The following is a 12,423-nucleotide window of genomic DNA, read 5'->3' as shown; positions in this document are numbered from 1 at the left end:
TCCGCCCCGGCCCGATGCGCAAGCGGAGACGGGGCGGAGGGCGGGACGCCGAGAGGAGACGGGGCGGCCCTAGGAGAGCCACGCCCACCGCGCCGACGCGTCTGCGCATGCTCAGGCGCGGTTGGTGGGGAGTCATCTTTGCCAAGTTCACGTTCGGTGCTGAATGCGGGACGTACTGGAGCCGAGCAAGCCTTTTGAGGCTGAGTGTGAGAAGTCTATCTGTGTCCTAAGCTCTAGAAAGGGAGGCGTCCATTAGACCTTAGTGTCCGTCTTGAGTGACGCGGCGCATTTTCTAGTGATGAGGTTGGTCCCGACGCTAACTCAGGTGTGCACGGCAGGTGAAGATTCGGGTCTGGTGGTGCAAAACGTGGTGGCTTGCGGACTCGCAGCCCTACGTGTTCAGGCCTTTAAAGTACTGTTTGCTTTTGTCGGAGCTCCGCAGCTCCACCTCCCGGCGAGGGGCAGGCTCGAGTCTGGAGGCGGGGCTTGTCACTTTGGCTTGTCAGTGGGTTCCCTGAGCTCTAGCCCGGCCTCCGCGACCCTCTTTCAGGACCTGACCTTGGCGGTTTGTTTCAGGGAAAGATTTCTCAGCCTCGGTCCTACTCACTTTGGGGGTCGGATAATTCTGTTTGTGGGCCGCTGTCTTGTGCTCACCTGCCGTCCACCCAATGTTTGCAAGTGGTTGTCACAACCAAAGGTGTCTCCAGGCTTTGCCCAATACGCCCTCCCGGGGGGAAAAGGTTGAGAACCACTATTTATTTAGGAGATATCCTGGATTTTCGGGAAGCAGCCGTTTTCAAAGAAAGGAAGATAAGCCGGGAGCAAAGATGTCTTAGCCACGCGAATGACGGGCGAGGGAGCCCCTCTTGCAGAAGCTCTCAGTCCAGGTCCCAGTCGGCGTCCAGGAGTGGGAGGCGGCCCGGGGACCGAAGCGGGTCAGGGGCTCGACTGATGGAGAAGGCGCCCCTGGTGGAGTTAGGTGCTGCTGGAGGTTTCACCCGCAGAGCCCGACGTGATCCCTCAGCGCCCGTACCGAGAGGCGCCGCTGCTGTCCGGAAGGGATCACCCGTCTCCGCTGCACCGATCCCGGAGTAGGTCCTGCTCCTGGAGAAGGTCGTACTATTAAAGAGCCTACGCGACGCGACCTTGGCCCAATGGTATACCGAGCGGGAACCCGCCAGATCGAGGGAGAGATCCAGGAAAACAACATTTGTCATTAAAAGAGGCACACAGCGGTTGTGCGGTGGCACATACATGTAATCGCAGTGGCTTTGGAGGCTGAAGCAGGAGGATCGCAAGTTCAAAGCCAGCCTCAGCAATTTTCCGGGACCCTAAGAAACTTAGTGAGACCCTGAAATAAAACATATAAAGGACTAGGGATGTGACTCCGTGGTTAAGTACCCCTGGGTTCCATCCCTGGTACAAAAGGGAAAGAAAAGGAGAAACAGGGTAGGGGGGTGGGGACCCAGTGTGTGGTTAGGCTAAAATTGTTATATTGTTTCTTTTCTTTTCTTTCTTTCTTTCTTTTTTCTTTTTTTAATGGTTGTGCTGAGGACGCAACTCAGCTAAACATGAGCTGTACTACTGAGCTACCCCCCAGACCCTGCAGGCAGTACTTAATGAAACTTTTTTAATGTCTATTAATGACTAACATTAGTTTACCAGCTCTTAGCTGCATTTCTGTTTATTTATTTATTTATTTATTTATTTATTTTCAGTGCTGGGGATCCAGGCCACAGCTTTGTACATAGTGCCTAAGTGCTCTACCACTGAGCTACCTGCCTACGATTTATAGCATTTTTTTTAAGAGGATACTGAGGATTGAACCCAGGGGTGCTTTACCACTGAGCTACATCCCTAGCCCTTTTTGTATTTTATTTGGAGACAGGTTCTCCCTAAATTTCTTAGTCTTGCTAATTTGCTGAGGCTAGCCTGGAACTTGTGATACTCCTCAGCCTTCCCTGAGTTGCTGGAATGACAGGTGTGTACCACCATGCCCTGCTCTTAGAAGCATTTTCAAACCTTGACTAAAGCTACCTGGTGACTGTAGGAGGAAAGGCATTGACTTACCTTTCTCTTTTATTCGGTCTCTCTCTCTCTTTTTTTTTTTTTTTACTTTTACATCATTATCATGTGATTTATAAACATGAGTAAGCATTTTATATTGCTGTTATAACAAAATGATGCTTTGTCATTCTTAGCTTTTGGGGGACATGTATGGAATTAATGAGTCTATGTTTGTCTTTTGGAGACTGAATGGAGCTGTTGGAAATAGCAGAAAACAGTGCAGGGAAAACTTTAGAAAAAACCTACCTTGATTTGCCAAGGAGTTTCAAAGCTAAAGAAATAAGCTGTGGAGCAGGTGTACCAAGTAGTGATGCCAAGATGCATTCTAGCTGGGGATATAGTTCAGTTGGTAGAGTGCTTGCCTTGCATTCACAAGGCCCTGGGTTCAATCCCCAGCACCAAAAAAATAAAAAGCATTCTATTCAAGCCTTTAGGGACTATTGCCAGAAACACGTGATTCACCATTTTTATTTGATTTATCTCAGATAAATATAAATATTAATGAAATATAATTTGCTAAAGTTGGAATAGCAAACCTGAAAATAGCAAGCAGACTGTCACCCACAAAAATGGGAGAGTAAGCGATTATTTTTTTAGTGAGCAGCCAGTCTGGATTGTCTGGGATTGTTATTGAAAGTTCCACATTTCAGGAAACCATTCTTGGGTGCAAAAAGTCGTGGTTTTCAGCAGAGCATGGAAAGTTGGGAGGAGTGATATAAAACCACATGGTAGCCCAAAAAATAGCCTGAAATGGTAAAAAATACTTTTTTTAGCGGTAAATGAATATGGCAGTGGTCTGTCTTTTGCTGGAGGCTGAATTGGCATTTGTTACCTAGGTTTATGGTAATGGGTCCTCCATTGATGGATTCCCTCAGAGAAACTTAAATTCTGAAGCCTGTGCAGCTTAAGTTATATTTGGTGTTATCCCTCCAGTTAACTGTTGTGCTTTTGCTCATCTAATTTTAACTTTGTGATAGTATCCTGAGTACACCGCCAGGGCCAGCATGACCCAGACATTACCAAAAGGTAAACAGCTACTTTATTTTAATGATAGGTGAAAGACACATATAATTGGCTTAGGGAGGTAAATTATTCAAACAGGTCAAGAAGACCATTTGAAACTCTGTTTTTTTTTGTTTTTTTTTTTTTCAAATCGAAGTACCAAAGAGCTAGGGCAAACAGTTTTTATTGCCTTGATTCACCACAATCACTTGATATGCTGTAGAGAGCATGACCATGCAGGAGGTACAGAAAAGAATTTGGGGAGGAGCTGGGCGTGGTGATGCTTATCTGTATCCCAGCAATTCAGGAGGCTGAGGCAGGAGAATTTTGAGGTTGAGACTAGTCTGGGCAACTTAGTGAGACCCTGTCTCAAAAATAAAAAGTATTGGGGATGTAGCTCAATGGAGAGTGGCTGTGAGTTCAATCCCCAATACCTCTCCTCCCCCCCAGAAATGTGGGTTTGGGCATGATGGAGAAAGGGATATAGAAGCACATGTGGAGACTGAATCTCCCAAGTCCAGGATGAGACATGAAAGTTCTTTTGAATCAGTGCAAAGGGTGTCCCCCAAAGACACCAATGTTCAGTTGAAAACAGTAGCCACTGAATTAGCTTGAGCATACTACATAAATATTCATCATCCTATCATCCCCTTGATTGCTTTATAAAACTGAGTAAAGTTGCATTTCCTGATTCAGAAGTTGCAACTTAAATGTCCTGTGGGCGAACAAAAGGGGAAATTTTGATAACAGGTGTGTTAGCACCTTGCAGCTCAGAGCTGATTTGGTCAGATCTTATCTGTGATCATGCTCTCTACAGTATATCAAGTGGTGAATCATGGCAATAAAAAACTGTTCGAGAGCTGGTAGAGTGCTTGCCTTACATGCACAAAGCACTGGGTTCAGTCCCCAGCAAAACACACACACACGTAAAATGTTCCCCCTAGCTCTTTGGTACTTTGATTTGAAAAACTGTGTTTCAAATGGTCTTCTTGATATCTGTGAAGATTTTGATGAAACCACAGAAAACATAAAAAAATTACTGACATCTTGTCCAAATACAGACTAGGTTTTGCTCACCTATCTGCTTATTCAGCATAGAGCACACATGTAAATTTTGGCAAATTCCATTCTGTCTATAAGCTTCTTACCAAAGAAAATGAAAAGATCTTACATGCTTAATGTCCTATTCAGCTTGTACACAAGACTGCTAAAAAGGGGTGTGGTGCTAGGGATGTAGCTCAAGTGGTAGCGCGCTCGCCTGGCATGTGTGTGGCCCAGGTTCGATCCTCAGCACCACATAAAAACAAAGATGTTGTGTCTGCTGAAAACTAAAAAAATAAATATTAAAAATTCTCTCTCTCTCTCTCTCTTTAAAAAAAAGGGGGGGTGTGATTTACTTTTCCATGATATTGAGGCCTTCTTAATAAAGTTTTTCATTACTTCTCAGTTTCCTCAAAAGATGCAGAAGCACTTAATGAGATTTTTTTTTACTTTGTAGCAATAGAAGGAGATAGACTGTTTAGATCTGTACCTGTCCTGTGGCTGTCATTGTTGCCAGTCATAAAAACGATGTAACAATGTTGGTCTGGCTGTAAAATCCCCTTCTCAAAGTGCAAGAAAAGGATAATATCAGGCTGAGGATACAGCTCAGTTGGTAGAGTGCTTGCCTTACATGCACAAGGCCCTGGGTTTGATCCCTAGCATCACAAATAAATAAATATATAAATAGAAATCCTGATAATGTCCATCTTTAATTTAGAAATTGAGGATGAGAATGAATAAAAGTGTTAAACTACAACAGAAACTTATATGCTTTTTGTCCAGAACTATTTGATGACCTATAAAGAAGCCATAAGGAGCCTAGAAAGGACAGGTTGACTGCACCTGAGTTATTTAATATTATGAGTAAGGTGCAACATCAACTCCTAACACTGAAAAAATAACTCATTGTTTTTTTGAAAGAAGGTTGCTTTAGAATTCAAAACAACGTCACCAAAAAAAAGGCAACCAAGTTAAACAGACTTTCTCAATTGCTTTATAAGAACAATAACCTTTTTGAAATCCACTTTCGATTTTACAAGTTCAGATTGCCTCTGGTGCTTGGCTGGGCATGTAGTACATGCCTCTAATCCCAGCAGCTCTGGAGGCTGAGGCAGAAGGATTCTAAATTCAAGGCCAGCCTCACTCGGCAACTTAGCAAGGAGGCCCTAAGCAACTTGGTAAGAACCTATCTCCAAAAAGAAAAAAAAAAAAAAAGAAAAAGGCTGGGGATGTGGCTCAGTGGTAAAGTGCCTCTGGATTCAATCTCCAAACCCTCCAAACAAAAAATTACCTTTGTGCTTTAAAACCATTTTCCCCAGGAGAAGTTTAACTTAATAACATTCAGTGTACTTCAGAATGTTTAGAAATGATGAGCATTTTAGACATGCATTGCCTTTATGATGCAGAGGATACAGAGAATTGACTGACAAACAGGTGGTCTATCCAGACAAGCCAGTAGATAAAAGATAGATGGACATTTTTGGAGAGCTAGAAATAAATTCCTACAAGTCTGAAGATCTGCTGTTGCCAGTAAGCAAAACCCTAAGTATTCCATGCCCAGTGTTTTTATTGAGAGAATATTCCGAGTGATGTCATCACATTGGACTGACACCAGGAGTCCATGTAATGTGGACTTGATAAGAGCAAGCTACAAGTCCAGGAGAGTTTCACATCTGTGTTCAGGTTTTTTTTTTTTTTTTTAATGTCCTTTATTGTACTTTTTCCTAGTAAAGAATATAATCCAGGACTACACATTGTATTTAGTTGCCTTGTTTCTTTAGTTTGGTTTATTTATTTATTTTGTAATTTTAATATTTATTTTTTAGTTTTCGGCAGACACAACATCTTTGTTTGTATGTGGTGCTGAGGATCGAACCGGGGCCGCACACATGCCAGGCAAGCGTGCTACCGCTTGAGCCACATCCCCAGCCCCCTGACTGTGTTCAGTTTTACCCCTGCAGAAAAGAATGGTGTCCTCCAGGTTGCAGGTGGTTCAGAGAAGGATTACTGGAGAAGGAAGGCAGAAGAGTAAAACTTTACACATCCAGGCATCGGGCGATCAGTGGTAGTCCCAGCTGCTTGGGAGACTGAGGTAAGAGGATTGCCTGAGCCCAGGAGTTTGGGGCCACCCTGGCAACATAGTGAGATGTCATCTCAAAGAAAAAAAATGGTTTAAAAATATCCTATTAAACTGGGTATTGTGGCACATGTGGGTAACACCAGCTAATCAGGATGCGGAGGCAGGAGGATTATAAGTCCAAGGCAGCCTGGATATCTTAGTGAGACTGTGTCTCAGAATAAAAGAATTAAAAGGGCTGGGGATGTAGCTCAGTGGTGGAGCACTTGCCTAGAATGTGTGGAGCCTGGGTTCCTTTCTTAGTAACACACACACACACACACACACACAATCCCACAAAATCATGAGACACTGTAGTTTCAAAAGCTTACTTTTTGCATTTTAAGAATATTGAGAAGACTGGGGATGCAGCTCAGCGGTAGAGCGCTTGCCTAGTACATGCGAGGTGCTGGGTTCAATCCTCAGCATTACATAAAAAAAAAAAAGAATAAATAAAATAAAGATATTGTGTCCAACTACAACTAAATATATTTTTTAAAAAAGAATATACAGAAGTAAATATTCAATATGAATTTTAAAAGTTATTTGCTGTATCAGAATAGAAATATATAAAATTGTTCTGTATTTCTTAGACATTGCTTATTCCTATTAATTATTGTCTCTTTTAACTGGTTCTTTTTTTTTAAATAATCACATTTATGTAGCTGAAAGATAAATAATATAGCCTATATGCTTTTAAATAGACACCTTTCATGTTTTTGTATTAAGAATAACAAACGTGTATAAATGCTCTACACGTAGTATTATGGTAGGTTTGTTTGGGCTTAATCCTAGATTGTCTTCCTACAATCAGGCCTTTTAAGCTTCTTAACTATGACATTTGGGTCTCTGTTTTAAGTGGATTCTCTTTGTGGCTTTTCCCCTCAGGACCAATTATCCTTCGTGAAGAGAAGCTCTGAATAATTACTTTTGGCTCATGGGATAAGGCAGACCTTTCAGTTTGAGCTGGGCCTGCACAGACAAACCCAAGGAAAGACTTTCAAGAGAGAAACAGCTGAATTAGGAAAAGATCCAGTACTGGGTGCGTGTTGACTTGTCAGGAGAAAAATAAAGGGATTCGTTTGACCTAAAAAGGTCAGTTGCAATCAGTTCATAAAGGGTTTTCGTTTGAGGGTGTTTGGGGGTCAGGGATTGAACCCAGGGGCACTTAACCACAGAGCCACATCCCCAAGCCATTTTTTTTAATTTTGAGAAAGAGTCTCACTAAGTTGTTTAGGGCCTCACTAAGTTGCTGAGGCTGATTTGAACTTGCGATCCTCCTGCTTCAGCCTCCTGAGCTACTGGTGTGCCCCGTGGCACCGGGACCACGAAGGGCTTTCTGAATGCCTAACGTGAATGGGTAGGCAGTGGATCTCCCTTCAAATCCCCTGCACAGGAGAGTGAGATGTTCTGAGGGACATGGAGATCACCTGGGCATTAGTTGCTAGGACGTGTTGAAGGAGGATTCAATTAGTGACAGGAAGACTCTCTTAAGGAATTTCATAACAATGAAGCGGAATGGTTAAGAACTTGGACTTTGGCGGGCTGGGGTTGTGGCTCAATGGTAGCCATATGCTTGCCTAGCACTTGTGAGGCCCTGGGTTTGATTCTCAGCACCAGATATAAATAAATAAAATAAAGGTCCATCGACAACTAAAAAATATATAAAGGAAAAAGAATTTGGACTTTGGAGGCAGCCAAACCTGCATCCAAATATCAGTTCTGACTTCAGCTAGTCACCCAATCCTAGTGCCCCCCCACTGCCCATCCTAGGGATTGAATTTAGGGCCTTGTGCATGTTTGGCAATTACTGTACCACTGAGCTATATTCCCAGCCCCAAGTCACCCAATTCTAAACTTTGTGGACTGAAAAAAGTTTGAAGCAAAAGGGAACCTTTAAAAAAATTACAAAATATAATGTAATCTAAAATTAATCATTTTAATGTACATAGTTCTGTGGTGTTAAGTCTATTCACATTTTGTGTAACCATCTCCATTTATACATGGATATCAGTCACATTGTTTGGAGGGCTTACCTTTTTAAATGAACTTATGGAAAAATTATACTACAGAAAGTTACCATATAAATGTCACCTCTCAGCTTTCCTTATTATATTTCATTATTGTGGAATATTTGTCACAATTGATGGACTAATATTGAAGATTCTTGGTTTTTACCTACTGTCCTTTTCCTGTTCCAGAGGCCCATCCAAAACCCCACCTTTCATTTTGTCGTCGTATCTCCTTAGTCTCCTCATGGCTGCGACAGTTTCTTACGCTTTCCTTGTTTGGATGACATGACAGATTAGAGGAGTGCAAGCAGGAATATTGTAGGCATGTGTGTAACATGTGTGTAACATTTTATGATTAAAATTTCTAATCAATTAGGATTACTGTTGAACCCTGACACAAAGACCACCAACTCCAATTTTAAATTAAATTAAAGCAAGCTTGTATTTGTGTACACAAAGAGAGCTGATCAGCGGCTGTCTCCCCTAACACAGGCTAGAGACCAGCCCCCCAGCTTTCCAGGAACAAGATTTTATAACACAAAAAGTTGCAAAGGAGAGTGTCTTGAGAACTTAGAGCTGGCAGGATTTTGACAAGCATAATACAAAGGCAGGTAGCAGGTTAATGATCTAGATGGCATGATATTTCAAGGTAGGGAGTAAATTCAGATCCCAACATCAAAATTTATGAGGTACCACTGAGGTTTCAGAGAGGGTTGTTATCTGGTCGGGGGAGCCAGGATTTATGAGGCATCACTAAGGTTTTGGAGAGGGTTGTTATCTGGTCAGGGAAGCCAGGCATGGGTGAGCTCAAGACAAGGGCAGGAATTTCAAACAAGTTTAGAAATCACAGTAATTTATAGTAAAACAGAAATTAACTTTTCATGACTTTGAGATGACATGGCTCCCAATCTTGAGATGGAATTAGGCTGGGTTCATCATTACACTGTTGGGCCTGCCTATATACACACACACACTCCCCCCGCCCCCCCCTTATTGTTTCCCACTCAACCTTTGCAGTTGTTTCTGACTTCATCTCCCTCCCCTGTTTCTCCACACAGCAGCCACACAGAGTCTTGAAAAATACAAAACGATCCTTTTTCTCCGAGAATGCTTGTCACGATGGGTAAAAGATGCAGTTCAGGGGGAGAAGTAAAGAATGTCCATGTGCTTCTGCCCCTTCCAATCAATGCTTTATTCACTCAAATCACTCAATACAATTTCACTGTCAAGGAAACGACAATCCTTAATGCTAGGCACTGCAATAGGATAATCTGTTCACAGCAAACAATTCTAGATTAACTTAAGCACTGCAAACACACTTTTTTAAAAATATTTTTTTAATATTTATTTTTCAGTTTTCGGTGGACACAACATCTTTATTTTTTTATTTTATGTGGTGCTGAGGATCAAACCCAGCACCCCGCGCATGCCAGGCAAGCGCGTTACCACTTGAGCCACATACCCAGCGCAAACACACTTAATCATGAGAGGCTCTTGACAAACATTTCCTCTGCCCGCTAAGCTCAAGTGTCAGATCAAAAGTCTCAAGCCTTAGGCTCTAAGTCCACAGAAGCACACTCACTCAGACCCCGTGATCAGGTCAGGAACCAAGGCAGGCTTCTCCTGGGGTGGAGCTGATGGCTGGCAGAGGAGAGGGTCGTAGGGGGAAGTTATGGTTCTCCCTAGGGTCAAGATGTGGCTGGAGGGTTTGAGAGCGGTGAGGAAGACGCAGAGGATCAGCAAACAAGGAGAAGAGCTGGGATGTCAGCCCAGGTCCTCACCAGGCTCTCAAGTGTGAGGGCATCAGTGTCAGCTGGCTGAGTGTCTGTTCATTTGCTTTAATATTTATACTAACCTTTGGGGCTTTTGACTCCCCTTTCAATCATTATCAGGTGCTGAGAAACTGATGTGACTCCATTTTTGAGAAACCAACCTCTACCTCAGAGCAAAGCCAGTCGAAAGAAGGGGGCGTGACCCTTGTCCTTGGAAAGACCCACAGAGCACTCCTAGGCACATACCCACCCTGCTGAGTTGTTTATCTACAAATAACTGGAGAGATCTGCTGCGCCAGCCCCAAGGCTGGCCCTGAGGGGAGCTGATTTGTCCCCCCTGCTGGTTCACTGGCTAGGTGAGGACCCATAGCAACCCCCTAGCAACCATCAATCAGCATGAGACAGGGAAAATACCTGGGATGCTAAATGACCCCCCAGTAGTTTATGGTGGTTGATAACACGTTGGGAAACCATATAGTTTAGCACGTACACCCCTCATGGCTTAAACCAATCAGTTCAAAGGAATCCCCCTCTTGTACTAACCAATCACCCCTACCCAACTTGTTCCCGCCAGTGAATGTGCTAATCAAAGTTAAGAGTTGTTGCTTGATTTTCCTGCGGTGTGAAATGATTTGCTGTGTGATGCTGTGATGCAAAAAAACCTATAAAATCTCTCTGAACAAAGGACCAGGACTCACTCCCTGGGACCGCTGCTTGAAATGGTCGTGAGTCCAGGCTGGAGCTCGCAATGAAGACTCTTGCGTGATCGCATCTGATTCGGCTCCTGGAGGTCTATTGGGGTCCCAGGAATCTGGCATTACACTGCCACCGGTCTCTCAGTGACATCATTTACCCTGGGGCTAAAACATCTGGTCTGGTGGCCCCACCCTGATCTTTTTGCCTTTCCCCCCTTATCTGGGGGGATGACAGTCTGGCAGAGGCTTCACTCTGGGTTTGTCAGGGTGGGGAGAAGGGACTTGTTTGTTCCTGAGAACCATTCTGGAAGGTTCCCTTACGTGAGCCTGGTGAGACTGCAGGTTTCAAACTGGAGTTTTAAAATGGAGTTGCTAGGCTCAGGCCCAAAGCCGTCCTCACAATGCTTCAGTGGCTTCTCCTTTTGTAAAGTAAAATCCTATGAGAGCCTTGTTGCCCTGGCTCCTGAAGGCTGGCCCTGAGGGGAGCTGATTTGTCCCCCCTGCTGGTTCACTGGGCTCTGTCAGTCACAGGGTTTCTTTGCTGACCTTGAAGGTCACCACACTCCTGCCCAAGGCCCTGTGCTCCTCCTCTCCACCTGGAACTTTCCCCTCCACACCTGCATGTGGCTTGCTCCTTCACTTCATTCAAGTCTGCTCAGGGGCTGCCTCTGGGGACAAGCTTCCTGATGCCATTGTGCATGGCAGCCTCCTGTGTAAGTCGTCCTCTTTCTCCTTACCTTGGTTCTAATTCCCAGTATTTGCCACGATCTGGCATTAATTCTGTGTCTGTTTATTTATTTCTTTGTCTCTTTCATGAGAGCAGGAACTTCAGCCTATTTCCTTATCACTGTGTCTTAGGCTCAAAGTTATCACTCAATAAATACTGGTTAAACAGGTGAACCAATGAATGGGATTTTTCTTTTTTATAAGCAAGTTGGGTTATTAGGTACAGGGGTTTACAGTCTATCATTCCTGAACTCTTACACGTCTTTTTTCTTTTGGTGCTGGGGATTGAACCCAGAGGTGTTTTACCATGGACGACATCTCTGGCCCTTTTTACAAATATATATATTTATACTAAGTTTTGGGGCTTTTGACCCCCTTTTCAATCCTTACCAGCTGCCATTGGGTCTCTCAGTGACATCATTTACCCTGAGGTAAGTTTAGGTGGGTATATTTAGCTGTTGATGTTGGAGGTGGCTAAGGGGACAAAGCACCAGGCAATCTGCATGCGGGAAAGAACAACCAATCAGGTGCTGCATAACCACCTGTCAATAAGCAGGGTCTCCTGACCAATCCTGGAAGGACACGGAGCTCAGCAAGATCCCCAGACAACCCCAGGAGGACAAGGGACTCTAAAAACCTCCCTTTCCTGTCCCAAGCCCTCCATTCCTGCCCTAAGCCCCCCAAAATTCCAATCTGGCTGAGCCTAGGTGCGACTCTGTTGGACTGGAGGGTCTTGCTCCCAAGGGAATCTCAATAAAGCCTTGGTCAACAGCTTTTAATCTTCCTCACTTTTGGTAACTGACCTTACAGTTGATGGACTTTATTTTATTCATTTATTTATAAGCGGTTCTGAGAATTGAACCCAGTGCCTCACTCACGTGAGGCAAGTATTCTACCACTGAACCACAACCCCAGACCTCTCTCCAGCCCTTTTTATTTTTGATTTTGAGACAGGGTCTCACTAAGTTGCTGGCCTCAAACTTTCAATCCTC

At 43.8% G+C, this 12,423-nt stretch overlaps 1 long non-coding RNA gene across 2 annotated transcripts; it reads left to right on the top strand.

The window, feature by feature from the left end:
• The first annotated feature begins 79 nt into the window (after positions 1 to 79).
• On the top strand, positions 80 to 11,621 carry LOC139707224 (uncharacterized). Of its 2 annotated transcripts, XR_011708798.1 has the most exons (3): positions 84 to 6,202; positions 7,115 to 7,268; positions 10,131 to 11,621. It is a non-coding gene; the product is annotated as an uncharacterized lncRNA (long non-coding RNA). The 2 variants fall into 2 exon arrangements; XR_011708797.1 differs by lacking the exon at positions 10,131 to 11,621 and having other exon boundaries at positions 80 to 6,202; positions 7,115 to 8,331.
• The last annotated feature ends 802 nt before the right edge of the window (positions 11,622 to 12,423 follow it).

The sequence above is a fragment of the Marmota flaviventris genome, chromosome 10, assembly GCF_047511675.1.
Source record: "Marmota flaviventris isolate mMarFla1 chromosome 10, mMarFla1.hap1, whole genome shotgun sequence".
Taxonomy (NCBI): domain Eukaryota; kingdom Metazoa; phylum Chordata; class Mammalia; order Rodentia; family Sciuridae; genus Marmota; species Marmota flaviventris.
The sequence above is the reverse complement of the archived record's forward strand: the minus strand, read 5'-3'. Positions and strand labels throughout refer to the sequence as shown.